Raw genomic sequence first — 13,649 nt, 5'->3', positions numbered from 1 at the left:
CACTTCCTGTATTTATCAATAAATGGTATAATATCCTTATCTTTAGAGAACATTGACTTTAAACATTCATCCCATGTTTGGGACTAACATGTCACGTTGGACAAAGCAGTAAAACACATTTCATTCATGTTTGCTTGCTACTGGAGGAAATAGATATTACTGCTATGATAACATACATTGCACTGGAAACTGTAGTTGGTCATGAGGTAAACAGGATGAGGCATCCATGCAAGACTTAGCAACTGTGAACCGTTTTGTACAGAAGCAGATGCCCCTCTCCAGCTGGAGGGGCTGCTACCTCTGCCACCAGCTTCATCTCCCCTTCTTTGGCCACTGTTGCATTTGCAGCTGCTCCTGGGTTGGGTTGGGCACCCACCGCTAACATCATGGCCACCTCTAGACTTTCTCATATTATTCTGAGTCACCTGTAATGAGGCACCTCTGACTCTCTTAACTTGTTAGAATGCTGCAGGGCTGGCATAAAAGGAAGGGTGTCCTGGATGCTGTGGGTTTGGTATAAAAGGAAGGGTGTCCTGGATGCTGTGGGGCTGGCATAAAAGGAAGGGTGTCCTGGATACTCATGTACACTGTCCTAGTCCTGTATGTTTCCACTGTTCTTGGAAGGAGAGAAACTGCACCAAACATAAATCTTCCTCTTTTTGACTGTGGTAAAATATTCAAACATAAAATACATTATTTTAACAATTTTCAAATGTATACTTCAGTGACATTAAATAAATTAACTCTATTGTACAACCACAGTACCACCACTCATCTCCACAAATTTTTTATTTTCCCAAACCAAAACTTCATACCTGGGAAACATCATTTTACTTCTTGTCACTGTGGAGTTGACTATTCTAAGTACCTCATATAAGGGCTGGCAAACAATTTTTGTCCTTTTGAAGCCAGCTTATTTCTGCTGGCATGATGTCTTAAAGGTTCATCCATGCCATCGCATGGGTCAGACTTTCTTTTTAAGGCTGAATAATATTCCCTTGCGTGTGTATAATACATCTTGTTGATTCATTAGTTGACACTTGGGCTGCCTCCACCTTTTAGCTATTGTGAACAATGCTGCTATGAACGAGGATGTACAATTTTCTCTTTGAGATCTTGCTTTCAATTTTTTCAGGCACATTCCCAGAAGTGAAAATTCTGATAAAATAGTAATTCTATGTTTGATTTTATGAGGAAAAGCCATAAGGCGTCCACAGTGGATGCATCATTCTGCAGTCTCTCCAGCAAATTGTAACAGTTGCAATTTCTAAACACCTTTGCTAGGACTTTTTATTTTCTATTATTTGGTTAATGCCATCCTAATGGGTATAGAGTTGTATATTATTGTGATTTGATTTGCAGTGTACTAATAATTGGTGATGCTGAACATCTTTTCATGTACTTATTGGACATTCATAGATCTATTTTTTGTAGTAATATCTACTCAAGTCCTTTGTCCTTGTTTTATTCGGGTTATTCCTATTTTTGTTGTTACTGTTGAGTTGTAGAAGTTCTTTCTATAGCTTGGATGCCTTATCAGATATAAAGTTTGTAACAATCTTTCCCATTCTATTATTTGCATTTTCACTCTGTTGGTAGTGTCCTTTGATGCACATAAGTTTTACAATTTGATGAAATCCAATTTATCTATATTCTTCTTTTTCTATGTTTTCCTTGTCTTTTTTGTGTCATATCCAAGAAATCATTTCCAAACCCTATGTTGTGGACCTTATTCCCAATGTTTTCTTTTAAGATTTAGTTGTAGCTCTTCCATTTGCGTCTTTGATTCACTTCCAGATTGCATATGGATATCCAGTTTTCTCAACAGCATTTGTTAAAAAGATTGTTCTTTCCCCCACTGAATGGTCTTGGCAAGCTTGTTGAAAATCATGTGACCATATAACTGAGAGTTTTCTCCAAGGCACTCAATTCTATTCTGTTTGTCTGTATGTTTGTCTATATGTACCATTCTGTTTGGATTAGTGTATCTTTTTAGTATGCTTTGAAATCAGGAGGTGTCAGGATTCCAACACTGTTCTTCTTTTACAAGATTATTTTGGCTATTGTGGGTATCTTGATATTCTACACAAATTTTAGAATTATATCTATTCTTGCACCAAGTAGTATTGGAATTTTCATAAAGATTGCGATGACTCTATAGTATGTTTTATTTTGGTTTCTACTGGTCTCTTAACAATATTGAGTTTTCCAATACATAACCAAAAACGTCTTTCCATTTATTTGTGTATTCTTCAATTTCTTTTAGCAATGTTTTATTGTTTTCAATGTGCAAGTGTTTTACCTTCTTAAGTTTATTCTTAAGTATTTTACATTTATTTATTTATTTATTTGGGACAGAGTCTCACTGTGTCACCTAGGTTATAGCGCAGTGGCACCATCTCCTCTCACTGCAAACTCTGTCTCCCGGGTTCAAGTGATTATTGTGCCTCAGCCTCATGAGTAGCTGCAATCACTGAGTGTGCCACCCACCCAGCTAATTTTTTTTATCTTTTTTTTTTAGTAGAGACAGGGTTTCACCATATTGGCCAGTCTGGTCTCTAACAACTCCTGACCTCAGATGATCCCCCATCTCAGCCTCCCAAAGTGCTGGGATTATGGGCACGAGATACCGTGCCAGCCGTATTTTACTCATTCTAATGATGAAATTTGAACTGTTTTCTTTTTTTTTAATCTATAAGAATGTTCATAGTAGTTTTATTCCTAATAGCCAAAAAAAACTGGAAATAATCCACGTTTTCCTCAACTGGTGAATGGTTAAACAAGCTTGATACAACCGTACCATGAAACATTACTCAGCAATAAAAAGAAACAAACTATATAATTGATACAACGCAACTCAGATATATCTCAAGGAAATTGTGCTCGGTGAAAAAAGCCAGTGCTGAAAGGCTACATATGATTCCATTGTTATAATATTCTTTTTTTTCTCCCGTAAGTTATTGGGAAGATGGTGTTTGGTTACATGAATAAGTTCTTTAGTGGTGATTTGTGAGATCCCAGTGCAGCCATCACCCGAGCAGTATACACTGTACCGTGTTTGTTGTCTTTTATTCCTCACCCCTCTCCCACTCTTCCCCCCAAGTTATTTCTCATTTTGGTAGGCTCTGTCAGAGGAAAGGTCTAGGGCTAAAGGCTGTTAAGATTTTTTTTTTGTTTCACGGGGTGTTCCCTTGATGTAGTACTCTCCCCCTTTTCCTGTGGATGTCTTCCTGTGAGCTGAACTGCAGTGATTTTTGTTTCTCTTCTGAGTCTAGCCACCCAGCAAGTCTACCCGGCTCTGGGCTGGTACTGGAGGTTTCTGCACAGAGTCCTGTGATGTGAACTATATCCATGGGCCTCTCAGCCATGGATACTAGTGCCTGTTCTGGTGGATGTGGCGGAGGGTGCAATGGACTCTGTGACGGTTCTTAGCTTTTGTGGTTTAATGCTCTATTTTTGTGCTGGTTGGCCTCCTGCCAGGAGATGGCGCTTTCTTGAAAGCACCAGCTGTAGTATTGTGGAGAAGGACAGGTGGTGGGTGGGGCCCTAGAACTCCCAAGATTGTGTTCTTTGTCTTCTGCTACCAAAGTGGGTAGGGAAGGACCATCGGATGGGGGTAGGGCTAGGCGTGTCTGAGCTCAGACTCTCCTTGGGCGGGTCTTGCTGCGTCTGCTGTGAGCTATGGGGGTGAGATTCCCAGGTCCCTGGAGTTGTGTACCTAGGAGGATTATGGCTGCCTCTGCTGAATCATGCAAGTCATCAGGGAAGTGGGGGAAAGCCAGCCGTCACAGGCCTCACCCAGCTCCATGCAAACCAAAGGGCCGGTCTCACTCCCACTGTGCCCCCGACCACAGCCCTGAGTGTTTCCAGGCAGAGGGCCAGTCGGGCTTGAAAACTTGCCTGAGGCTTTCTGCATCCCAGCTGTGAAAGAAAAAGGCTTTAGTTTTTTTCCTGCCTGTGAAGTCTGCAAGCTGGATTCGTGCCCTACCCCAAGTTCCAGCCAGGAAGCCTCTCACCCCATTCAAATTGTTGCAAAGTTCAGCTAGGGTAGTCCTTCTCCCCTGGAGTTTTACCCACTGCTCCTCTGTCCTCCCTCCTGATGTATCCCTGTGGTGCCAGGCAGGAATGGGTTGCTTGGGGATTCAGCAAGTTCCCAGGGCCTCCCCGCTACCTCCTACACCTGTGTATTTCACTGAGCTTGGCTGTCTAACTTAACTCCGTTCCGGGTAAAGTTGAGAACTTCTCCTGCAAACAGACCTTCACATTGTCCAGTAGGGGTGTGTGTGGGAGAGGAGGGTCTCCCTTTCCCACTTCCGCAGTTGAGGCACTCACAGTATTTGCAGTGTCTCCTGGGTCCTGCAGGTGCAGTCCCCTTCCTTCGGAGGGTCTGTGGGTCCTCTTGAATTGTTTTCTTAATTTCATTTTGGGTGGTGTCCTATTTGGTTAAGTATAGAAATATAAGTGACTTTCCTTCCTTTTTATTTTTTTATTTTTGGTAGAGACAGGTTCTTGCTTTGTCGCTCATGCTGTTCTTGAACTGTTGACCCCCAAGCAATTCTCCCACCTCAGCCTCCCTAGTGTTGGGATTATAGGCGTCAGCCACCACGCCTAGCCATGAGATGTTTTTAAGTGGTGATTTTGTATCCTGAAACATTACCAAATTCACTTAATCATTCTTTCAGAATTATTTTCTGGGTCTTTTAATGGCATTCTACATATGACATTATGTCATCTGAAAACAGAGATAATTTTATACTTTTATTTCTAGTTTTTATTCTGTTTATTTCTTTTTCTAGGCTAAATGCTCTGCCTAGGTCTTCCAATAATATTTGGAGTTGAAGATGTGAAAGTATGCATCCTTGGTTTGTTCCTGATATTACAGAAAATATCTTTGGTTATTCAGCTTTTATATGATGTTAGCTATGGGAGTTTCATAGATGGTCTTTACTATGTTGAGGTAGTTTCCTTCTATTTATAGTTCATCGAGTGTTTTTGTCATGAAAGGGTGTGGAATTTTGTGAAATAATTTTCTGTAGCCAAGGTCTTCTGCTTTAAATCTGGATGAGCCACTCTGCTCTACATCAACTCGTACCATGTCTATTACATGCCTGGCTTTTGAGAGGAAGGGATACCTTGTGTTCTCCAGGGGCCACTCCACCAGACCCACAACAGTAGTAACCTGCATGAGGCGGGAGGGGAACAGAAGAGGCTCTCTGTAGATGTTCACTGGGATGGAGGTATCCCTGCCACCCTGGACTCAGACGTGGGCAACGTGTTTAGGGACAATAGGGGAATGTGGACTAGAATCAGAAGCAATAGAATGGGGGGACTGGCTCAGTGTCCTGTGGGTAATTTGGGGTGACAGTTACAGAGAGTCACCCCATTTGTCCCAGAGCTGGTGGCTGTGTTGATGAAGCTCTCAAAAAAGTCAGTTCCTTTCTCACTCTGACCACTACCTGCTGATAGCCCCTCTTCCTTTAGATTGATCAGGCATCAATCAGGCATTGATCCTTTATGCCCCACAAATGTAGGAAACCAGCTGGACTTCTATGAATGGCCCTGAAGTTTCTATTAATGGGTTTTAGATGAAGGAAAGGGGGTGAAATTGTTCTTTCATGCAAATCAGCCCCCTCCTCATATCTCCCAAGCCCTTAGTAGAACCTCACCCCAGACAGTCACCTGAATACATTTCTCAAGTGGGATGGAGAAGGCCAGTCTGGCTGCAGCCAGCTTTCCTGTGAGGACACAGCCACTGATCCAGTGGGCAGATGAAACAAGGTCAGAGCAGGGGCTGGCTTCCCAGCTGTCATCATCTGCAGACTACTCCAGGACAAGCCCAAAGCACTCGGCACTACCTCAGTCCCAGACCCATCGAGTCCTTCAGTTTCTCCATGCCTTTGTCTATTTCCTTTTTCACCAAAGATAGAATGTGAAGGCCCTTGTTAAGATGCATCTGCACTTATTGTTCTGAACACAATTCCTGTACCACGACATGCCTGTCTGGTCCACTCTGCTAATTTTAGTAAAGTCCTAGGATCTTGGCCTCACTGAAGGAGATTCCCTGACAAACATCAGAGCCCTGAAGTTTCATCTGTCATGAGACAGAAGGAGAGCCCCTCTGAGCTCTTCTAATCTTACATGTTACTTATGCTCTCCTGGCTGAAGCCATTCTGTGTAGGGACTAAAGAGCCCCTTTGCATCTGGTTGTGACAGGACATGAGGTCCCAGGTCCAGAACTCAGGCTGCAGCAATTTCCGGGGAGGCCCTGAGTCTGCAAACTTAAAGGATAATAGCAAGAATTAGGGAAGTGAGTAGGGATCATTGGCTGAGGATCATATCATATGTATTTAGTGCCAACTGACATGCTCACTTGAGGGTAGCTGTCTTAGAGAAGCTCTGTCTTTGATGTTAAGCACCTAGACCTGGCATCGGGAAGGGTAGGCCTGCCCCAGCTCTGCCTCTTTCAAGCTGTGAACACTGTGTGGAGTTTCCAGATAAAATGCAGAGCACCCAGTTGTTTGTATTACAATTGAACAATATTACGTGGGTGATACACATACTGATTCTTTATCATTGTTTTTACTGAATTCAAATTTAACTGACCTCCAGTGTTTATATCACGTTGGTGTACAAGTCCTTGTGGGTTTTGCCATTACTTTTATTTGTAAAACTTGCAATTACTCGTGCACCAGTTTAATATTTGATAAATTCTAGAATCTTACCTCCAGGCCACAAAGCACTACCACTTCAATCAGGGCCTACTGCCTGAAAAGCAATAATCAAGCTGTTGTCAGGATTAAATGAGGTCACATCCTCAGGAATTAAAAAGCTGCTGATTGATAGTAAGATTGCAGTTGTTCTAAATCTTAATGCAACCTATCAAAAGCTCTGGGATACAGCATAAGTGGTGCTAACAGGACAGTTTATAGCATTAAATACCTACATCAAAAAGTCTGAAAGAGCACAAGTAGACAATCTAAGGTCACCACTCACAGAACTGGAGAAACCACAACAATCCAAACCCAAACCCAAACCCAGGAAAAGAAAAGAAATAACGAAGATCAGAGCAGAACTCAATGAAATCGAAACAAAAAAAAATACAAAAGATAAATGGAACAAAAAGCTGGTTCTTTGAAAAAATAAATAAAATTGGCAGACCATTAGCGAGATTAACCAAGAAAAGAAGAGAGAAGATCCACGTATGCTCAATTAGAAATGAAGCGGGAGATATTACTATTATACCACAGAAATACAAAAGATCATTAAAGGCTACTATGAACTCTTTTATGTACATAAACTAGAAATCTTAAAGGAGATGGATGAACTCCTGGAAATATACAACACTGCTAGGTTAAACCAGGAAGATGTAGAAACTCTGAACAGACCAATAACAAGCAGCTAGACTGAAATGGTAATAAAACAAATTGCAAACAACAACAAATCCAGGACCAGATGGATTCACAGCTGAATTCTATTAGATATTCAAAGAAGAACTGGTACCAATCCTTCTGACGCTATTATTAACAGGATAGAGAAAATGGGAATCCTTTCTAAATCATTCTGTGAAGTCAGAATTATTCTGATACCAAAACCAGGGAGGACATAACAGAAAAATAAACTACAGACCAATGTTTCTGATGAATCTAGATGCAAAAATCCTCAACAAAATACTAGCTACCCAAATCCAACAGCTGTCTTAAAGATAATCTACTATGATCAAATTGCTTTTATACCAGGAATGCAGAGACGGTTTAACATCCACAAGTTGATAAATGTGATACACCATATAAACAGAATTAAAACACAAAATCTCATGATTATCTTAATAGATGCAGAAAAGGCATCTGATGAAATCCAGCATCTTTTATGATTCAAACTCTCAGCAAAATCAGCATAGAAGGGACCATACCTTATGGCAACAAAAGTCATCTGTGGCAAACCCACAGCCAACATTATACTCAATGGGGAAAAGTTAAAAGCATTTCCCCTAAGAAGTGGAACAACAAAAGGATGCTCACTTTCACCACTTCTATTCAACGTAGTACTGGAAGTCTTAGCCAGAGCAATCAGACAAGAGAAAGAAATCAGGGATATCCAAATTGATAAGGGGGAAGTCAAACTGTCACTGTTTGCTGATAATATGATTGTATACCTAGAAAACCCTGAAGACTCACCCCAAATGCTTCTAGAACTAGTGAAAGAATTCAGCAAGTTTTAGGATACAAAATTAACGGACACAAATCAGTAGCAGTGCTATACAACCACAACAGGAACCAAGGTGAGAATCAAAGCAAGAACTCAACCCCTTTTACAATAGCTGCCAAAAAAATAAAATACTTAGAAATATACCTAACCAAGAAAGTGAAAGACCTCTACAAGGAAAGCTGCAAAACACTGCTGAAAGAAATCACAGATGACACAAATGGAAATGCATTTTATGCTCATGGATGTATAGAATGAATATTGTGAAAATGACCATACTGCCAAAACAATCTACAAGTTTAATGCAATTTCCATCAAAATACCACCATCATTCTTCACAGAACTTCATAGAACTAAAATTCATATGGAACCAAGAAAGAGCCCACGTAGCCAAAACAAGTCTACACAAAAATAACAAATCTGGAAGCATCACATTACCTGACTTCAAACTATGCTATAAAGCCATAATGACCAAAACAGCATGGTACTGGCATAAAAATAGGCACACAGACCAAAGTAACAGAATAGAGAATGCAGAAATGAAGCAAAATACTTAGAGCTAACTGATCTTTGACAAAGCAAACAAAAACATAAAGTGGGAAAAGGAGACGATATTCAACAAATGGTGCTGAGATAATAGGCAAGTCACATATAGAAGAATGAAAATGGATCCTCACCTCTCATCTTATACAATTGGTCAAAGACTTAAATCTAAGACATGAAACCTTAGAAATTCTAGAAGATAACATTGACAAAACCCCTCTAGACATTGGCTTAAGCAAAGACTTTATAACCAAGAATCCAAAATCAAATGCATTAAAAGCAAAGATAAATAAATGGGACTGAATTAAATGAAATAGCCTCTGCACAGCAAAATAAACAATCAGCAGAGTTAACTGACAACCCACAGAGTGAAAGAAAATCTTCCCAATCTATACATCTAATAAAGTATTAATATCCAGAACCTACAAAGAACTCAAACTAATCAGCAAGAAAAAAACAAACTATCCCATCAAAAAGTGGGCTAAAGACATGAATAGACAATTCTCAAAAGAAGATACAAATGGCTAACAAGCCTATGGCAAAATGCTCAAGATCACTAACAATTAGGGAAATGAAAATCAAAGCCACAATGCAATACCACCTTACTCCCTCAAGAATGGCATAATAAAAAAAAATTAAAATAATTGATGCTGGCATGGATATGGTGAAAAGGGAACCCCTTTACACTGTTGGTGGGAATGTAAACTAGTACAACCACTATGGAAAAGAGTGTGGAGATTCATTAAAGAACTAAAAGTAGATCTACCGTTTGATCCAGCAATCTCACTACTAGGTATCTACCAAGAGGAAAAGAAGTCATTATATGAAAAAGATACTTGAACACTCATGTTTATAGCACCACAATTTGCAATCGCAAAAACATAGAACCAACCCAAATGCTCATCAATCAATGAGTGGATGAAGCAAATGTGAGATATATATATATATATATAACACTACTCAGCCTTAAAAAAGAATGAAATAATGGCATTAACAGAAACCTGGATGGAATGGAGAGTATCATTATAAGTGAATTCACTCAGGAATAAAAAAGTAAACATCATATGTTTTCACTCGTAAATGGGAGCTAAGCTATGAGGACGCAAAGGCATAAGAATGACACAACGGACTTTGGGGACTCAGGAGAAAGGGTGGGACGGGGTGAGGGACAAAAGACTACACATTGGGTGCAGTGTTCCCTGCTTGGGTGATGAGTGCACCAAAATCCCAGAAATCACCACTAACAAACTTATTTATGTAACAAAACAACATCTGTTCCCCCAAAAACCTATTGAAATAAAAAAAATTTAAAAAACACTAAAAGCCTTAAAAGCCAAAATAAAATAATAAATAGAAAAACTTAAAAAAGATAAGAAACTCTCCCATTATAGAAAGGATTAGAGGCAAGAGATGAAGAAGCAAGAATCCTGACAAGACCTCACTGACTCCTGTCACCTTAGATGAACATCACCCGTAGAGTTTGATTTGATGGACAATGAATTCAAACTTTAAAATAAATAAGTGAATAAATAGAATAAGGAAAAAATGTCCTAGGACTCTCAAAGGTTGTAATGAGCCCACTGGAGAATGGGATGCAATCCAGCAACAACAGGGAGAATCTCAAAAGAAGTGTGCAGAGTGAAAGAAGCTCGAACAAATGGGAAGATAGTGTTTGATAACACTAGTAAGTTTCAGAAAATGGAAACCATACAGTAGTGGCAAAGGCAGACTCCTGGCTGCCCAGAAGGGTGTTCGGGGAGTGAAGGAGATGACAAAGCATCATAGCTCAGTGGTGGTGATATTTTCAAAGATCCAGAAAAATGCAAAAATGGGCCTAATTTAATGCTATAAATCCAGCTGTTTTATTAGGTGTGCATTTTTCCTTCATGAAAGGAGTTTTGTTAAAAAAAAAGAATAGGCTCGGGAGAAAAGAAACACAGGGACTCACACTGAGGAGCAGGGAGAGGAAGACACCACTCTGGAAACTCCTGGAATTGGGGAAAGGAGAATAATGAATACATGGGTTCCCCATCAGAGGTGGGTCTGAGATGACACAACTGGACCTGCCACCTGAGCCCAGGACTTCAGTGTAGAGACCCTGTGTCCCAAGTTAAGGGAGAGGGATATTCTGCTTCCTGGATTCCCTGTTCCTGATACTGAGGACAGAAGGGGAGGAGGAGCCTCCACTCCCAGGCAGGGCCCTGGATGCCCCTGGGACCATGAGGGAAGCTGCAGCCGCAGAAGCCACAGGCCAGGCCTGAGCAGCAGCTGCCGGCGCTCACCCTCCTGGTAGCGGAGGAAGTGGGTTCTTGTCTCAGTTCCCCCTGGGCCTGGAGCACTGTGTCAGCACTCAGGCTGCTGTCATAGGACTGGCAGTAATAATCAGCCTCATCCCCAGTCTGGAGTCCAGTGATGGCCAGGGAGGCTGAGGTGCCAGACTTGGAGCCAGAGAATCGGTCAGAAATCCCTGAGGGTCGGGCCAGGCGCGGTGGCTCACGCTTGTAATCCCAGCACTTTGGGAGGCCGAGGCAGGCGGATCACAAGGTCAGGAGATCGAGACCACGGTGAAACCCCGTCTCTACTAAAAAATACAAAAAATTAGCCAGGCGTGGTGGCGGGCGCCTGTTGTCCCAGCTACTCGGAGAGGCTGAGGCAGGAGAATGGCGTGAACCCGGGAGGCGGAGCTTGCAGTGAGCCGAGATCGCGCCACTGCACTCCAGCCTGGGTGACAGAGCAAGACTCCGTCTCAAAAAAAAAAAAAAAGAAATCCCTGAGGGTCGCTTATTATTTTCATAGATGAGGAGTTTGGGGGCCGTTCCTGGGAGCTGCTGGTACCAGTGTACATAATAACCCTCTCCGATGTTGGAGCTGCTCCCAGTGCAGGAGATGGTGACCCTCTGCCCTGGGGACCCAGACACTGAGGGCGGCTGCGTCAGCACAGACTGGGCCCAGGACCCTGGAAGTGGGAGAGACACAGGCATCATTATTCGGCTTCTAGAGACAACAGGAGAAAGCAAGAATCCATAGGCTTCCCAGGGCCCCTCCCCTGGCCCTGTATCCAGTCACCTGTGCAGTGAGCGAGGAGAGCGAGGAGGAGAGGAGAGCAGGCCATGCTGGAGATTGTCCTGACTGCTGCCTCCTGTGCCCACAGCTGAAGCAGAGTTTCCCCAAATCTCTCCCTGCCCCTCTTCATAGTCGGAGAGTGGGAGGGTCCATCCATGCAAATCAGAGCCCCAGCTTTCTAATCCCACCCTGGGCCCTGGGTCAGGCCGCTATGCCTGAGGATGTCAGGGGGTGGTAGGGGTGGGGCTGTGTGGTACCGGGGGTGTAAAGGACGCAGCTGTGAGCCCTGAGCAGAGGACACCAGGCAGGGCAAGTGGCTGGTTCTGCTCTGAGCAACCTGTCTTCTCAAGAATGGCCCCCGAGCGCCCCCTGGTGTCCAGACCAAGACAAACCATGGTATGACAAGGTGACCAGAGCCTCTCAGAGACAATGCTGCCTCCACGCTGTTCTGTCCGCTGCCCCCGCTCAGGGCCAGGCCAGGTGGTGCCTGTGTTTCCTCCCTGTGACCTCAGGGCAGTCCTCCCAATTTACTGGGCTCCTCAAGAGTGAATCTATCCGTGGCGCTCTCACTGTTTATTGCAGAGGACTCAGGTGGTGACTACACAATGTCCTCATAGGCCAGAATCAAACCCAGAGCAGGGACCGACTTTCATGGACTCACTTTCCCAAGTGTAGGGGCACCTGGTCCTCTCATGTGGCTCCTCCCTGGGGGCCAGAGCTCTCCTTCCTCTGTGGATCCTGCAGCGCTGAGTAGAAAGAGATTTCTTCCTTCTAGGATGCCGAGGGCACATTCCCAGAGGGTCATTCTGGTCAATCTTCACTCTCTACTTCCCCAGAATTGCAGTCATAGTCATCGGGATCTTGTGACTGGGCTAAGCTGTGTCTCACATACAGGACAAGGCTGCCCATGACCCCCTCCCTGCCCAGGAATGCTCTTCCTGGTGGATGCCCCATCAGCTCTTAGAGTGAGAACAGAAACAGGAGCAGGTCCACAGCTACATCTCCCAGTTCAGCCCCATCCTGGGCCCAGTATAATGTGGCCCATGTGATAAGAGGTAGGTCTCTGTCAAATAGTTACTGAGCACATATCTTTGGCTGGGCATAGAGCTCAGTGTTGGAAATGGCATGTTGATCTAGACAGCCTAATCCCTACCTTGTGCAGCTGACCCTGATGAAAACACAGGCATAGGAGGGGCACAGGAGTCCTCTCTTCCACCCCCTTAATCCCTGGGGCAGAGACCAGAGAAGTCCCTGCTGCACTCCAGGGTCTGAGAAGAGCCCTCGACTAGGTGGGATCACAGGGGAAGAAGGAAGAAGGGACAGGATAACCAAGGGGATGTGGGCATGAGCTGAAGATTCCTGGGGTTCAGGGGAAGATGTAGGGAAGTTCACCAAGTAGATACAGATGAGTAACATTAGATAAATAACAGGATCTAGGAGAAGCGGACTCCCAGGAAGGAGCGATTGTGATTGGGAAAGACACCCTGGCAGGGCAAGTCCTCAGAAATCCAAGAAGAGGCACTTTTGTTCCCCAAGTCCAGGAGCTTGTTCACTAGTTGGGCCTGATGTGCTGGGGCTACTGGAGAGGAAGGCAGGGAGGAGTCGCGTGTCAGCAGGAGAGGCGTGGAGAGGGGGAGAACATGGGCAGAAGAAGAGGAGATGCCAGTTTAGGAAAGCCTGGATGGGGGGTGTGTGATGGGAAAGTCCACATGTACAGGAATATTTCTAGATATTTCATAGAAATGGGATCATGTTAATTTTTAGATTGCTGTGAGAGAAGACAAATTCAAACTATCTTGCTGTTATTCTAAAAGACAGTGTATCTTCAGCAAAGAAAATCC

General features: G+C 43.3%; 1 protein-coding gene across 4 annotated transcripts in view; it reads left to right on the top strand.

The window, feature by feature from the left end:
* Positions 1–13,649, top strand: part of MAPK1 (mitogen-activated protein kinase 1) — a 235,831-nt gene that overhangs the window by 18,417 nt on the left and 203,765 nt on the right. The window lies entirely within an intron of this gene.

Source organism: Hylobates moloch, unplaced genomic scaffold (genome assembly GCF_009828535.3).
Source record: "Hylobates moloch isolate HMO894 unplaced genomic scaffold, HMol_V3 SCAFFOLD_19, whole genome shotgun sequence".
Lineage (NCBI taxonomy): Eukaryota > Metazoa > Chordata > Mammalia > Primates > Hylobatidae > Hylobates > Hylobates moloch.
This window is presented reverse-complemented; position numbering and strand designations above follow the sequence as displayed.